Source organism: Podarcis bocagei (assembly GCF_964188305.1).
Source record: "Podarcis bocagei genome assembly, chromosome: 10".
Lineage (NCBI taxonomy): Eukaryota > Metazoa > Chordata > Lepidosauria > Squamata > Lacertidae > Podarcis > Podarcis bocagei.
In genome coordinates, this window is record NC_138135.1 from 71,428,974 (window position 1) to 71,446,509 (window position 17,536).

At 45.6% G+C, this 17,536-nt stretch overlaps 1 long non-coding RNA gene across 1 annotated transcript; it reads right to left on the bottom strand.

Moving 5' to 3' along the window:
* Positions 1 to 9,923: 9,923 nt before the first annotated feature.
* Positions 9,924 to 10,176, bottom strand: LOC308596713. Its single transcript, XR_014012679.1, has 2 exons — positions 10,055 to 10,176; positions 9,924 to 10,000 (listed from the first exon to the last, which is right to left on the bottom strand). It is a non-coding gene; the product is annotated as an uncharacterized lncRNA (long non-coding RNA).
* Positions 10,177 to 17,536: the final 7,360 nt, after the last annotated feature.

Consider the following 17,536-nt stretch of genomic DNA (forward strand, 5'->3'; position numbering starts at 1 on the left):
CAGGTTTCTTTTAAAAGCAAGAGGGGGGAATGGGAGAGCTTTGTATAGAGAGTTTTGTGTCTTTTTTTTGCCTCTAATAAACAATCGGAGAAGCCCGGCCCCAGGAAATGCAAAACCATATTAATAGGCCTCTTGCTGCTCAGGAAGTGGCTTCTTACATAACAAACTACGAACTTGCAGTTTAAGCCACTACAACAATTCTTTTAAGAAATCACTCTGGGTTGAACCATTTCCCCTCTGGGAAAAAAGCGCCCAATCTATTCTTGTATTTCTTCCTCACATGCACAAAATGACCAAGGGAAAAAAGTAGAAACTGAAAATACAATTAATTTTTTTTAAAAAATCATTTTATAACCATTGTCTCATAACCGGTTTTGCTTAATTGGAAATAGGTGTTGGCCCGTGCATAAAACATGTTTTATGGAGTGCAGCAAGTTGTAACTTCTTAGGATCAAGCCCAGCAATTGCAAAAAGAATGCAGCCACCAAACCCTTTCTACTTCAGTGTTTCTCTGATTCTTAAACTTTCATGCTAGGTCTTCTGAAGATTGACACATGCAGAGTGCCAATTCATTATCACCCCCACAGCTTGTCACTTTTCTGCATATGAACCTGCCCCAGAGCCTGAGATCGTTACTGGAGGCTCTGCATATCACTTCCAAGGAGGGTGGCTTTTCCTGCAGTAGCTTCTCCATCTATCAAACACTTTCCCCAGGGAGATCTACCTGGTGCCAACTTTTTCATTTTGGCGTCAGGCAAGGAGGTTTGGGCTTCCTAAGTAATTTGGACAGTGCCTAATGAATACACAAGTTTTTTCATGCACTTGAGAGTTGGGGTGCTAGGGGAGGGGTAGTAACTTGACGGGGGACACACACTGTGCTGCTGGAATAGTACGTCCACCTTTGGTCCCCACTCTGCACTTTGCTCTCACCTGTGGCTCCTAGAAGCAGCCCCACCGCAGGAATGACTGACCAGCTGGCTAAAGCAGGTGAGGGTAGCCAATGTTATCTAAAACCTTTGGTGGCTTAGGGACTTTCTTTGCATGTGAAGACAAGCTCTGGCAGGTTGGACAAGACCAATAGTGAGTCCAGTGGTTAAAGTGCTTTCTGCATGTGCTGTAGAGGGGCAGATGGGGCTCATCCACTGGGAAGGCAGCCCATCTAGAAGGAAAACTGGTCCAAACCTTCCCCTGCCTTGTGGAATAGCACAGCTCACCTAGGTAAAGGGACCCCTGACCATTAGGTCCAGTCGTGACCGACTCTGGGGTTGCGGCGCTCATCTCGCTTTATTGGCCGAGGGAGCCGGCGTACAGCTTCCGGGTCATGTGGCCAGCATGACTAAGCTGCTTCTAAGCACACGGAAACACCGTTTACCTTCCCGCTGGAGCGGTACCTATTTATCTACTTGCACTTTGACGTGCTTTCAAACTGCTAGGTTGGCAGAAGCAGGGACCGAGCAACGGGAGCCCACCCCATCGCGGGGATTTGAACCGCCGACCTGATTGGCAAGCCCCAGGCTCTGTGGTTTAACCCACAGCGCCACCCGTGTCCCTACAGCTCTCCCAACCACCCATTAAAAGGTAAAGGATTCCTGACAGTTAAGTCCAGTCGTGAATGACTCAAGGGAGCTGATGTTTGTCCACTGACAGTTTTTCTGGGTCACGTGGCCAGCATGACTAAGCCACTTCTGGCAAAACCAGAGCAGCGCACGGAAATGCCAACTGGGACCTTCTGACTGGCAAGCCCTAGGCTCAGTGGTTTAGACCACAGTGTGACCCGCAACCCTATCCATTAAACGCCTGCAAATAGGTGATCTCTCTGACTCTCTTTTCCCAATTGCAAGTTCTCCCATCTTCAAGTGTAGTGATTTATAACTATCCCATAAGAATGAATGGGACATGAGGTTGATCCTCAGTTCTACGTTCTTCTAAAAGGGATACATTTTGGGACACCACTAATTAGGTGGGGGATAAACCTGGTCCTTGTCATTGCTGACACCAGCCAGTAAGAACCTATCCTGTCCCTATCTGCATAGTGGGGAAAGTCGTTTACCAACATTAGCCTCAAAACCATTTAAGGGAGATTTACAACATTTTCTCTGTTCCATAAAGAGCCTAAGATGTATCTTGCTAATGGTAATAATGGATGAGCAGGAATTTGAACTCTTCTCTTCTGGGCAGTGGCGTAGCATGGGGGGGGGCGGGTGCAACATCTGGGGGGGCGCACTCGAAGGTCTCTGCCCCTACTAAAATCCACAGGTTAGGGGGCGCAAATTACTTGCCTTGCCCCGGGTGCTGACAACCAACGCTACGCCACTGCTTCTGGGTCCAGGTAAAACAACCCCAGACCATACCAATGCTCTTCTTAAAACACAATGGTGAGTGGAGAGATCTATGTAAACAAAATACAGTATTGCGCCTGAAATAGGGATGTCGAGATTCTAGGGAGATGTCTGGTGCCCTCTAGTGTTCCTTTTTGTTAGAACACACACAATCTTTCCCCTTTTAGAAAAACAAGTGTTTTGTCACATTCATTGTGCAAAAGATATGTATATTACATTTCATCTCGTTATTGTGCATAGTTTTATTTAGCTTGGGTGCACTGCCACTATGACCGCCCATCAATTAAGTTTTTAATGAATGGACGATCTGCTTTTTAACCTATTCAGTTAAATGTGCACATTATCACAGTCTTGGTATAGGTCCTATCTGGAGATATTGGAATAAGTGTGACATAACTAATGGTTATTCGGTAGATATTATTAATATTAAGACTGGCAGGAGTCGTAGGCATACAAAACAAAATAAGTGAACAACACTAATGTCAAATGTGGAAGCTAAACTCATATGGAATTTATGGAATCTTGCATACGGTTTCCTCCTTTTTAGAACCTTTCTTGTCATATCTTTAAAAAGCAAGATGAACAAGTATAGGATAGCAGTGTGGGGGAAGGATTCTCTTTCAGAGAGTGTGGGGAAATGGTTAAAAAGCCCTTCCTGTGCCATGGTCCAAGTTCTGATTTTATTCCCCTTGCCATGACTGAGATTTAAAGAATAAAAACCATGCATGCTAAATACTTGTATATTTAAATCAGGTCCAGCACATTGGCTAGATAGTTATTCCCTCCCCCACCACCAGAAAATGCAGGAGAAAACTGAAAGTCAAAACAAAAACGATAAATAAAAGGGCAGCTGCAGCCCTTGTGCAAACTGTTTTATTATTTTGCCACAAATATAACATGCAACTCCCTCAGTTAACCTTTCCAGTCTTCCATAAATGTTTTTATGCCTCCATTCCTCCTTTTTTTTATCAACACACTAACTTCATATTCACATAAATGGGGAGAGCCAGGCTTGTGATTTTCTGCGGATCAAAGAGCTTGCCTGTTCTCCTCCCTCTTCTTCTCAGCCACTTCCTTATTTGTAGATTTATAAATCATTCACCAGCTGTCCTGACATGGGTCCAGGTTTCCTTATTTTTAAACTCCGCTCCCCCCACCCCCAGTAGCAGTACTAATTAACCAATCAAGCCTCCACACTAGGAAGAAACTTAAATTTCCACTGCAAGAGGATAGCCCCATAAGGATAACTCTGTGCAGGGACTTTTTGCTGCCTGAGAGGAGACAGGGTGGCCATACCCCATATTCTGTGCAAAGAAGCTGGCGAGATGGGCAACTGAGTTTTATTTCAACACAGGTGACACACTCCTGGCGGTAGCAGACGAGCCAGCAGGGAATGCAGCAATCTTTGATAATATTTAATAACATATGTATAAGAATGTTCCATTCAACAGAATCCTCTCCCAGCTGATAATACAAGTGCCTATCAATTAAAAGTTCTAATCAGCTTCATGTGACCAGTCCTTTCTGCTACCCTAATAGTTAGTCTAACTTTTGTGCCCCCCCCCCCCGTCCTTCTGCCCTTTAGGCTAAGCCTGTGGTTAGGACTAGGGCCGATGAGAAGCTGGAGCAGCGGCAGTGGCGTAGCGTGGGTTGTCAGCACCCGGGGCAAGACAAGTAATTTGCGCCCCCTAACCCGTGGATTTGCGCCCCCTAACCCATGGATTTGCGCCCCCTAACCCGTGGATTTGCGCCCCCTAACCCGTGGATTTGCGCCCCCTAACCCTAACCCCCAGATGTTGCGCCCGGTGTGGCCGGCCCCCCCTGCACCCCCCACGCTACGCCACTGCCCAGAAGAGAAGAGTTCAAATTCCTGCTCATCCATTATTACCATTAGCAAGAATAAAAAAATTCCTTCCTGTAGCACCTTAAAGACCAACTAAGTTAGTTCTTGGTATAAGCTTTCGTGTGCATGCACACTTCTTCAGATACACACATGTGTATCTGAAGAAGTGTGCATGCACACGAAAGCTTATACCAAGAACTAACTTAGTTGGTCTTTAAGGTGCTACAGGAAGGAATTTTTTTATTTTGACTATGGCAGACCAACACGGCTACCCATCTGTAACTGGTACCATTAGCAAGATACATCTTAGGCTCTTTATGGAACAGAGAAAATGTTGTAAATCTCCCTTAAATGGTTTTGAGACTAATGTTGGTAAACGACTTTCCCCACTATGCAGATAGGGACAGGATAGGTTCTTACTGGCTGGTGTCAGCAATGACAAGGACCAGGTTTATCCCCCACCTAATTAGTGGTGTCCCAAAATGTATCCCTTTTAGAAGAACATAGAACTGAGGATCAACCTGAGTTTTGTAGATTCTCCTACTTAGGCAAACATGTCCCATTCATTCTTATGGGATAGTTATAAATCCCTACACTTGAAGATGGGAGAACTTGCAACTGGGAAAAGAGAGTCGGAGAGATCACCTATTTGCAGGCGTTTAATGGATAGGGTTGCGGGTCACACTGTGGTCTAAACCATTGAGCCTAGGGCTTGCCAGTCAGAAGGTCCCAGTTGGCATTTCCGTGCGCTGCTCTGGTTTTGCCAGAAGTGGCTTAGTCATCCTGGCCACGTGACCCAGAAAAACTGTTAGTGGACAAACATTGGCTCCCTTGAGTCATTCACGACTGGACTTAACTGTCAGGGATCTTTACCTTTTAATGGGTGGTTGGGAGAGCTGTAGGGACACGGGTGGCGCTGTGGGTTAAACCACAGAGCCTGGGGCTTGCCAATCAGGTCAGCGGTTCGAATCCCCGCGATGGGGTGTACTAGACCCACAGCCAGAAAGGCCCCCAGACTTTGAGTTTTTGTTAGAGAGAGAGAGAGACAGTTTGTGTGCCTTGTACTCCTAAAAAGAAAGTTACGAAGCAAAATGTTTAGGTACCTTATCAATTTCTTTGAGATGAGTCAGCCAGGCTGCTTCCACCTTGCAGTGTTTTCATCCAACAAGTGACCTCAGGAGTCTGATGGATAAATGAGTTCTTTGGACATTAGGCACTAGGAATTCTGGTGGTCCTAAAGAGATGCTTCTTACCCCTCCCCTTTAGTGTACTTTTCCTGGCCCTGAATGGGTTAACTGTACCACTGAAGGACCAGCTGTGCAACCTGGGGGTCATATTGGACTCACAGCTGTCACCAGAGTGGTACATGCGCTGGTTATCTCCCTCTTGGACTACTGCAATGCGCTCTACATGGGGCTACCTTTGGAGGGGACTCGGAAACTACAACTATTCCAGAACGTAGCAGCTAGACTGGTGACGGGGAGTGGCTGCCGGGACCACATAACACTGGCCCCCAGTATGTTTCTGAGCACAATTCAAAGTGTTGGTGCTGACCTTTAAAGCCCTAGACGGCTTTTGCCCTGTATACCTGAAGAAGTGTCTCCATTCCCATCATTCAGCCTGGACACAGAAATCCAGCACCAAGGGCCTTCTGGTGGTTCCCCTACTGTGAGAAGTGTGGTCACAGGGAACCAGGCAGAGGGCCTTCTTGGTAGTGGTGACCACCCTGTGGAACGTCCTCCCATTAGAGGTCAAAGAGATAAACAACTATTTGACTTTTATAAGACATCTGTAGGCAGCCCTGTTCAGGGAAGATTTTAATGGTTGAGGTTTTATTGTGTTTTTAATGTTTTGTTGGGAGCTGCCCAGAGTGGCTAATATTATTATTAGTATTAGTATTTCTGCTTCTGTCTTATTTTTTAGTTCTTGGGAAATCCATACTTTGACCTTTCTTTCCATCCATCCATGATCAGGTACTCCCTAGAAATGTTTTTATTTCTGTAAGCACAACTATGCAGTAAGTTTAGATAGATGTTAGAGAAAATTCTCCAGATGGCAACCGTAAAATGTGGAAAACTTTGCAGATGCTTAGGTATGTCCCCTGCTGTGCAGAAGCTAATGGTCAGGCACCTGTTAAGAATTTACTGTGGTCTAAACCACAGAGCCCAGGGCTTGCAGATCAGAAGGTTGGCAGTTCGAATCCCCACGACGGGGGTGAGCTCCTATTGCTCGGTCCCTGCTCCTGTCAACTTAGCAGTTCGAAAGCATGTCAAAGTGCAAGTAGATAAATAGGTACCACTCTGGCAGGAAGCTAAACAGCGTTTTCATGCGCTGCTCTGGTTTCGCCAGAAGTGGCTTAGTCATGCTGGCCACATGACCCGGAAAAACTGTCTGTGGGAAAAAGTTGGCTCCCTCAGCCAGTAAAGCGAGATGAGCACCACAACCCCAGAGTCATTTGCGACTGGACTTAACTGTCAGGGGTCCTTTACTTTTAAAACCTGCCCTCAGTCCATGGAGCAGAGTGGACTATAAGTAACAGACCAAATACTCTGATGGTGTTTCCTGCTTGGCAGGGGGTTGGACTCGATGGCCCTTGTGGTCTCTTCCAACTCTATGATTCTATGAAATACAAGTGGATGAGAAGCTCCAGCTCAATGTATGCTATAGACCAGGGGTCCCCAAACTTGCTCATGGATCACCAGTGGTCCATGAACTTCACTCAGGTAGTCCACAGCACATCCATGAAGAACAGCAGGAGCAGCAGCTACGCAGAAGCTGTTTAATTCTAAGAAGCTGATGGTCCACCTGGAAGGTGAGCAGGGTGGACTGGAAGTGACAGGAGGAGGCATGGACAGGAGTAGCAGCCAGAAAGACAAGAATGAGAAGCACATCCATCACATTAAACATTCATATTGATGTTGAATTGTGTTTTTGTTGCCTCTTCTATTTCTGTTATGTTTTATCTATGGAATTCAAAGAGAAGCAATGGAAATTGAATTGAAAAATCATACAGTATCTAAGCACAGTTTTTTAAATAATTGCCACTAACAGCAGAAGAGCCATAAAATGGTCTGCTAAGACCCTCAACAATGTTCAAGTGATCCACGGGGGACCATAGCTCTGGCCTGATCTTCAATGGATAGGTCTGGTTGCATATCTTGGTCTAGCTTAAGGCGAACCACCAGCATTTGGATTTTGTCTTCACTATCATTAAAACCTTTGGGCTTATTCTTTTTAAAAAAGAAAATAAAAGAGAAAGGAGGAAGTCAGCGAGAAGAGGAGGAAGACACATAAAGGAAACAATTAGAAGCAGGTCCCCTCTGTTGCAGGTTGTGGTGAAAGAGGAAAAGGCTGGACTACTTCCAAACATAGTACTGAAATCCCAGAATAGGTTATTAACACAGCCTTTTCCCCTAGTAAGTAAAGGTGCAGCATTTCCATTGTAAATAAGATAACCGCATGTTTGCACAGTTAACAACAGGGCAGAAGGCAAACAAAGCCCTTTTTTCATATAGCTCTGACTGCCAAACAGCTAGCTTGGGGTAACTGTGTTGGGTTGAAGGCATATAGCCAGCCTTTAGCATTATTCACTAACATTATGCCTGGAAAGGGACCTCTCCCCTTAACCTTTGCAGGGGATACTGACAAAGGGCCAGGGGCCAAGGTTTGTCCAGAGGCGGATTTAGGGGAGCACAAGGGATGCCACAACTATTATTTAGAATGGAACTAGGGCTGCCATACATCTGGATTTTTCTGGACATTATTGGGATTTCAAAGGTGGAATTGAGGTCCGGAGGGAATTTCCGAAAGGCGGCGCTTTGTCCTGGATCTTAGGCAAGTCAATCAAAAAAATCAACAATTTTGGTGGTTTCAAAAAAACCCAAAAACTAATTCAGGACGTCCTGGTTTTTACTTTTTGAAATATGGCAACCCTAAGAGGCACCACTGAAATCTGAGAGCCCAAGTTCCACCACTGAGAAATCCCATTGGCACTGGCACTCTGGATTAATTATGGAAAGTGATTAGGATGGTTCAGCAGGGGAAGAATCACTGGGGACCCACGAGCTGGACTGGTGGGGGAAGAGAGAACAAATTGCAGGTGGAAAGCGTGAAAACAGGGTGGTCACAGTCTCTCTGATGCAATATAGTGAGAATAGATTTCTCTGTCTTCATCACAGCACATGTTTGTACCTACTGTGGCACAAAAGTCAAAACCGAAGCAGCACAGGAAGCGCCCGTCTATCGCGGCCATTAGCTCATCTGACTAGCAGTGGCTCTCTGAAGCTTCAGCCTTTCCCAACCCAACTCAGAGATGCCAGGGACTGAATCTGGGACCTTTTGCATGCAAAGTGTGTGCTCCGGTACAGAGCCACAAGCCTTCCACAAAAACAGCTTGCGACTCTTCCTGTAGGCCATTCTTTCAACAGCATCTGCCATTTCCAACTGCAAGATGTTGTCATTAACCATATGTGTGGTCTCTGGCTGTTTGTTCTTTCAATTTGTTTACTCCCATAGAAGGCTTCTTTTGGTTGGAAACCTCAGCCTCACTCCAGAAACCCCTAGCAAATGCCAAATTCCATCCTTGCTGCAGGCGAAAGATCACCAGTGCGCAGGGAATTGTGAACAGGAGGCTGCCAAAGCAAGAGAGAAGCAGCCAGTTGCAAGCCAGCGGCCTCCCCTTTTTCTCTCAATGAGTGACCCCCCAAAGAAAGGGGCGAACAGTTTCAGGAATGCAACGGTTTATGGGCACATTTAAAGTAAACCAATGGTGCACTTAGTGCAGTGTGCCACATCCTTATTAAGCGCACTAATGGAAACATTAAGGCATCAGAAAGCAGAAGCAAAAGAGCAAGCAAAAATCATTATTTTATCTGTGACGCACAGCACAGCTACAGTACCCGGCTCCGCCAGAGTGCTCAGCCTCATCCAGAAGAAACGATGTCGTGGAAGACTGCAGTGGGCTGCACGGTGTTGGGAGACAGTGGCGTAGCGTGGGTTGTCAGCACCCGGGGCAAGGCAAGTAATTTGCGCCCCCTAACCCGTGGATTTGCACCCCCTAACCCATGGATTTGCGCCCCCTAACCCTAACCCCCAGATGTTGCGCCCGGTGCGCCCGGCCCCCCCTGCACCCCCCACGCTACGCCACTGTTGGGAGACGAGCCTTTTGTGTGTGGCATCACACATGCGCTAATCATGCCAGACCCCTACAATTTTGGAAGACTGGCATCTCTGACTCCAGATATGCTAAAGGGGAAGTAATACAGGGAAATCATGGGGTGCCCTCGTCTTCGTTGAATGGGTCTGTGCTACAGCTGAAGAGCTCAGCACTATGATACTCTGGTAACCTCCAGACTGGATGGTCCCAACATGCTTTTCGTGGGGCTGCTCTTGAAGATGATTTGGAGACTTCAGGTGGGTCCAAAATGCAGATTTACTGGCTGGGGGATCCATTTAGAACTCAGGTAACTCCCCCCCTTTTTAAAGTGTTCAAGGGTTAATTTGTTTAATCATTTTTTCGATACAAACATCAGCCGCAAAGGACACATACAACAAAAACCATAATAACAATAATAACACAATTTGACAATTCAGATTTGAATACACTAATATACCTACGACTACACCTTTTTAAACAATATTTTCCCACCTCTCTCCCCTCCCCCTACTTCCCACCACTATCTGCCTTATCGCTTAAATATTCGTTCCAGATTTCTTCATATTTATCCATTCTTATTTTGCGCCGACATGCAATTTGTTTGTATGTAGCTAATCTGTCCATATTATCAATCCATGTGCTCGATTGAATCTTTTTGCGGCTCTTCCAATTCATCAAAACAAGTTTCAGGTAACTCCCATTTTAAAACAGCTGCACTGATTGTCAGTTTATTTTCTGGGCCCAATTCAGGGGAATGGGAGGGATTTACAAGTCAGCCTAAAATGTAACGACTGCAGGTTTCCCTCTCCTCACCTCTGTCCTGCTATCAGGGATTCATTCTGCAGATTTCCTAGAGCCAGTGTGGTGTAGTGGTTAAGAGCGGTAGTCACGTAATCTGGGAAACCGGGTTCGTGTCTCCGCTCCTCCACCTGCAGCTGCTGGGTGACCTTGGGCCAGTCACACTTCCTTGAAGTCTCTCAGCCCCACTCACCTCACAGAGTGTTTGTTGTGGGGGAGGAAGGGAAAGGAGAATGTTGGCCGCTTTGGGTAGTGATAAAGCGGGATATCAAATCCAAACTCTTCTTCTTCTTCTTACAGCCCAGTTCAGTGGGACTCACTCCGAAGGAAACGTACACCGCTTTAGCCAAACGCAGTTGAATCATTATGTTCTCTACAATTCTGTCACCTTGGGAAAAAGAACGGGATTGCCATCCTTTGTCAGCACATTATACAGAAGGAGGACACTTGGCACGACAGGAGGTAAAAAATAGCTTGGTTCCCCATTGCTGAGAAATTGAGGCAAGATGGAGGCGGCCATTCTTCACTGGCTTGACACCCGGCTCTTGCGAGGCAAGCTGCATGCCGCTATCCATCTGTCAACCTCGAGACCTGAGAGAGGGAAGCACAGAGAGGACCCTGGTGGGTTGAGAGTATACTGTGCAATGAAAGGTGCTATTGAAATTAGCTGTCATGAAAAATTTAATGCAACCCACGCCTAGAGTATCAATAATGGATCTCTCCATCTCCGGAGATTATATGGAAGCAGGAGAACCTCCAGCATCATGCCCGAGGCAATAATTCAATTTTGCAATCGAAAGAACAGTAATACCTCTACTCTTCTTTCACAGCAGTGTGTTATCTAGCATCAGGCTTATCTCGAAGAGCAAGGCTAGCTCATTTGTTACACGGAACACACAAACAAGCTGCCTCTAAGCGTATGCAAGTGTTTGCGTGGAAGACTGTACGCTTGCCGATTTGGGCAGCTCAGCTATTGTCCGTGCAGGTTCGCAGACAGCATGCTCACTGAAAGTTAGTTAAGAAGGTAAAGGTACCCCTGCCCGTATGGGCCAGTCGTGTCCGACTCTAGGGTTGTGCGCCCATCTCACTTAAGAGGCTGGGGGCCAGCGCTGTCCGGAGACACTTCCGGGTCACGTGGGCAGCGTGACGAAGCTGCTCTGGCGAGCCAGCACCAGCGCAGCACACGGAAACGCCGTTTACCTTCCTGCCAGAGCGGTACCTATTTATCTACTTGCACCTGGGGGTGCTTTCGAACTGCTAGGTGGGCAGGAGCTGGGACCGAAAGACGGGAGCTCACCCCGCCGCGGGGATTCGAACCGCCGACCATATGATCGGCAAGTCCTAGGCACTGAGGTTTTACCCACAGCGCCACCTGCGATCCCAAGAGTTAGTTACCTGTGAATAATTGCACGAGTGTGCATCTGGGCTACTTGTGCTCGCAGGTACAAAGAATGTACACATGTACACATGTGAGACTGCTGATGCCATCTTCACAACCCCATGAAAGGTGCTGCACACTGCAATACAGCTGCCTTCTCCTACAAAGAAGATTCTGCCATTCAGACGGGGCTTCAGCTTCCAATGCATCAGCAGTTTTGATCCATGATAGGCAGCTCTTGCAAGGCAGCTGTGAACCACAGTCCAAAGCAGTCGCAGACTAGCTGTGTTGCACGCTCCCCATTTGCAGTGGCAGACCTTGGCATCTAAAATTTCAGTGGTGGCCTGTGCGACACCTAAATCTGCTGCCCCTTGCCTCTCGTCTCACCTTCTGTTAGATGCTGAAATATACTCAGAGTCGAGAGAGGATTTCATGCTCTTTATTCAGCTCATAGTGGTGAGGAGCAATGGAAGTTCCCCCAGAATGTCTGCTTTATATACATTATTTACACAATGGGCCCCACGTGATTGGCTAATTCCGGGATTCTCCTGTAGGCCAATCAGGTTGCGGATTCACTTCCACCTGGAGCTGGATTGGGTGGCTCCTGTGGACCAATCAGACTGCTGCATTCTGAATCCTATTGTTCTAGGACCAATCAGACTGCTGCATTTTGGATACTATTCAACTCAATACATAACAGATGCCATAGTTGCAGCACCCCTTGCAGCACCCCAGAAGTTCTGCAACTGGGGCACCCATCACTCTTCCCTGGTTCTACATTTGCCATTTGGAGCCAATGTACAGTTTGGTAGCATCAGAGGGGATGCTGGTAATATTTGGCTTCTGTGGATAACTTCTAGATGTTCTCATGCTTAGACCTGGAGGCAAAATGCAGCCCTACAAGCCTCTTACATGGCCCTACAGACTCTTCTCCAGGTAAGACCTTTCACCTGCTTTGCTTAGGGTTGCCATATGCCTGGAATTTCCAAGACATAGGCAGAATTCAGCTGTTGGCAACAGTGTCCAGGTGGAAATCACTGAATTGTCTGGGAAATTCTGGATGTACTGCAACCCATGTCAGAAGTTTAGTTTTTGGCAAATTTCCTTAAAAATAGCTCAAAAACTTTTTTTTAAAGATTTTGCAGAAAAAGCTCAACAACTTTGGGGCAAAACTAACAAATCTCACTTTTTGAAATATGGCAACCCAAGCTTTGCATCACACCTTGTTTGAGTGTTTCTTCCTGGCTGGAATTTCATAGAATAGAACTCATGATGACGACTCTTGCTTGCCTGGACAGAGGACAGAAAGACCCGTGTGTACAAACTAGCTTTCTGTACATGGATAAAATTTACATTCCGCCCATTTTTGCCTTTGGCCCTGCCATCTCCTGGAAGGTTTCTCAGAAAGGGATGTCGCCTCAGGCTGAAAAAGATTCCCAACTCCTGCTTTAGACAATGACTGTGAACCCAGAGCACTACAGAAAAGATGGCTCTACAATGAAACTAAAGAAGCTTAAAGTTCAGAGCTCCTATTCCTGGAGGGGCCCCATAAGCTACTTTAGTTCACGTTGCTTTTATAAATTGACTAAAAAATGCATCATGCCTGCATATAATATTTCCCTATTTTTTTCTAATTTTCACTCCCCCTCCATAACTTGAAAACTATAAGGCATAGGAAATTTTTATTCACATCAGTGGCTTTGACACGTGAGATAATCCAGTGCAGCAATTTTAATCAAAATCTGAAATGATGTAGCTTTTTGTGTGTGTGCGTGTGTGGTGGTATGTTGTGGAAAAACCCCATTAAGAAGATAGCAGTGGTTCCCCAGACCTTGGTGGAATCTAGACACATATAAAAAACGTTGTGAAAATGCTTATATATATATATATATATATATATATGTTTTGGTGTCTTCGGGTGTCTTCCCGTGTAAGAGTTGGGGTGTCTAGGCGACGTTTCGACGAGGTCTCACTCGTCATCTTCAGGCTGGTGCTTTCGGCTTCTTGTTACTGGAACAGAGCAGGATCTCAGTGTTTGAGTTCCTATAAATACTGTTGAGGGGGTGTGGTGTATAGCCTCCAACGTTCTGGGCAGAGAGGAAGTTCCCAGGTTAGTGTGTCTTTTCTTCTTTTGTTCATTAATTACTTGAGGGATATCTTGAGTGTTTTCTTGAGTGATATTCTGAGTACCACTTAGGAGGGTCATTAGGTGTGGATTAGTTGCTAAAGCTTTCGTGTCTTGACCTCTTGACCTTGTGAAGAGTTTTTTCTGAGAAGATGGCTGTACTGCACTTAGTTGTGCTCTGGCTTGGCTTCGTGTATAGGGGCGAGCTGTGGTTTTGTGCCCTGTGCCAGCCAGATCTGTGTAGGGATTGCAGGGGGGTGCAGCATCCGGAGGTGCCACTATGGTTTGGCTACTGGATGGTGTCTGTAATTTATCTGTGGAGAGGGTCTGGGTTTGGGTCTGGTGTGGTTGATTGGAGATGGCGTTCTGTGTGCCTCTGGTTCTGGTGTCGGTTTTTGTGGGGAGGGCTATTTTCCAGATGTCTGGCAGGCGGGACGTATCGTCACGCTTGTTCATGTTGTGAGGGTGTTTCTCTATCTCGATGGCTTCCATGATTATTCTCTTGTGGTGGTGTTCCATGTTAAAGAGCAATTTGGAATCTGAAAAATTAATTTCGTGTCCTGTTTCTTTCATGTGTTGGTAAAGAGAGGAAGTTTTTTCTTCTTTTTTGACGGCATTCTTGTCTTCGGCGATACGTGCATTTATTCGTCTGTTTGTTTGTCCAATGTACGTGGCTGGGCAGACTTTGCAGGGTATTTCATAGACCCCTTGGTTTTCTAACTGGATTTTATCTTTGGGGTTTCGTACATTGGACAAACAAACAGACGAATAAATGCACGTATCGCAGAACACAAGAATGCCGTCAAAAAAGAAGAAAAAACTTCCTCTCTTTACCAACACATGAAAGAAACAGGACACGAAATTAATTTTTCAGATTCCAAATTGCTCTTTAACATGGAACACCACCACAAGAGAATAATCATGGAAGCCATCGAGATAGAGAAACACCCTCACAACATGAACAAGCGTGACGATACGTCCCGCCTGCCAGACATCTGGAAAATAGCCCTCCCCACAAAAACCGACACCAGAACCAGAGGCACACAGAACGCCATCTCCAATCAACCACACCAGACCCAAACCCAGACCCTCTCCACAGATAAATTACAGACACCATCCAGTAGCCAAACCATAGTGGCACCTCCGGATGCTGCACCCCCCTGCAATCCCTACACAGATCTGGCTGGCACAGGGCACAAAACCACAGCTCGCCCCTATACACGAAGCCAAGCCAGAGCACAACTAAGTGCAGTACAGCCATCTTCTCAGAAAAAAACTCTTCACAAGGTCAAGAGGTCAAGACACGAAAGCTTTAGCAACTAATCCACACCTAATGACCCTCCTAAGTGGTACTCAGAATATCACTCAAGAAAACACTCAAGATATCCCTCAAGTAATTAATGAACAAAAGAAGAAAAGACACACTAACCTGGGAACTTCCTCTCTGCCCAGAACGTTGGAGGCTATACACCACACCCCCTCAACAGTATTTATAGGAACTCAAACACTGAGATCCTGCTCTGTTCCAGTAACAAGAAGCCGAAAGCACCAGCCTGAAGATGACGAGTGAGACCTCGTCGAAACGTCTCCTAGACACCCCAACTCTTACACGGGAAGACACCCGAAGACACCAAAACATGCATTCCTGTACCCGTGAAAATCTACGAAAGCATATATTTATATATATATATATAAATATAATTTGCCATAGCTCACCATCACCCTCTCGTGTCACATTTGTATAATGCACTTTACAGCTGTATAGCTGAGTCCCTTGTTGCTGGTGGCGAAGGGGCCCCCATATCAGTTCAAGCTTCAGTGCCCCCCAAAATGTAGGTCTGCCACTGCACTACAGTCCAGCTCAGAAAAGAGACTTTGTTCACTGCATTGTTCGCAGGATCTCAACCACCCCTTCCTCAGTAGCTTGCGGAAGTCTTTCCTTGGCAACACAGAAACAAGTTTGGCTTAATTTCCTTTTCCTTTTCCGCTCCTAGGTTGAGGTATTAATCTTCTGTCCTGGATAGGACAGTAATTTTGACCACCTCGTCTCTTATTCGCCAGGCAGAAAAAGAGATTTCCCCGAAGACTTAAGGCTGAACAAGATCAGCTGTCCCTCTTTTCTGCTCTGCAGCAAAACGCTGCCTGCAGCCATTCTATTGAAACAAGGTGCTTTAAGGATAAATGTGTTCTAGGCCGATAAAAAGGACTCAAGGCTGTATCTGGCAGGGAGGAAGAGGCTTAGACTAAGTGACTGGACTGAGCATGCCTCAATCAATCTACAAGTGCCAGAACGCAAGCCAATGTGCACATCTGCTGAGCCAAAATACACTTAACTTCCCATGAGTCACCAGAAGCGTCATCTGTCTGCTGGCTGGCTTGATACAAGTTGGGTTGAGGAAGATACAGGGATGGATGGACCAAAGTGCCCCAGTGCTCAAAATGCATCCCACGAGCATCTGTAGCAGTGAGAGGGCTGGTGATCGTGCTGTATTTACTGTCTGCTAGAACTACAAATACAGGGAAGGAGAGGCGAGGGCGGGTTTAGCCTAAAGAGGGCTACAAGTTGTGTAGACCTGATCTGAAGCAATGACTGCCCTTTACTCTTTTGATATCACATCGCCAGAAGCTGCTCTCCCCCTAGGGCGCTTCCAGATGTGTGACCAGTGCTCCTCATGCACACAAGTTTTTTCTGCAGTATCCGCATGACGTTGTTGGCATGCGAAATCCAGTTTGTATCCCAGGGAACAGCCCGTTACAAAACCAACAACCCTGTTGCCAGTGACCTGCTCCCGAGATCTCAGTGGCACGTTTGCAAACTATGTCTCAACCTGGAAGCAACCCCGGTTGCCACAGGGCTGCAGAACCGAAGGACCAAGGCCTCCCAGCCAGAAATTGATTGATATTTATTACGGCCATTGGCCCGTCACACGACAGTTTCCCACCAACATATATATACTTAAACCTCCAAATTTAAAACAGCCAAAAACTTACAGAAAACAGACAAGAACCAAAGCAAAATAAGCAAAAGACCAACAACATACATTACAATAAATTTGCAACATAAACATCGCCCTCTGCTCATAAATTAATAAAAGACATCAGTGGTGGTATCACCTAGTTACATCCTAAAACATAGATCATGGTTTATTTATTTTTTTTTATAAAAATTTTTTATTGCGTTTCTTTCCATAGGTTAACAGGTTTGTTTACATAACAACATGCAAGAAACATTTTTTTATATATAAAGAAAAATAAAGAAAAAGAAGAAAAAGTTAAGAAACTTTCATAACGTCTTTCGACAATTCGCTTTTGGACCTCCTCGCATCCTCTCGGCATTGCATTCATTATTCTAGCCAGTTCAGCAATTTGTTATCTTGTTTCCCATCTTATTATACCTTTAAATTTATTATGTTACCAACTTTGAAAATTTGTAATTTAGTTTTAACACTCTTATTAAACATAATATTTTGTTTCTAATTTGTCTCTTTTTTTCCATCAATACTTACTTTATCATTTACTTAAATAAATTGCAGAAGCATAACGTTTCTTAATCGTGCACAATCTTAACATTCAAACAACTTATAGTGTTTTTGCAAGTAGTCCTTAAATTTTTTCCAGTCCTCCTCCATTGTTTCTTCGCTCAGATCTCGAATTCTGCCAGTCATTTCTGCCAACTCCATGTAATCCATCAGCTGCGTCTGCCAGTCCTCCAGTGTGGGTAAATCTGGTGTCTTCCAGAACTTTGCAATAAGAATCCTAGCTGCTGTGGTTGCATACATAAACAAGGTTCTGTCCTTCTTTGGCACCTTCCGGTCCACCATGCCCAGAAGAAAGGCCTCTGGTTTCTTAGAAAAGGTATATCTAAATACCTTTTTCAGCTCATTATGTATCATTTCCC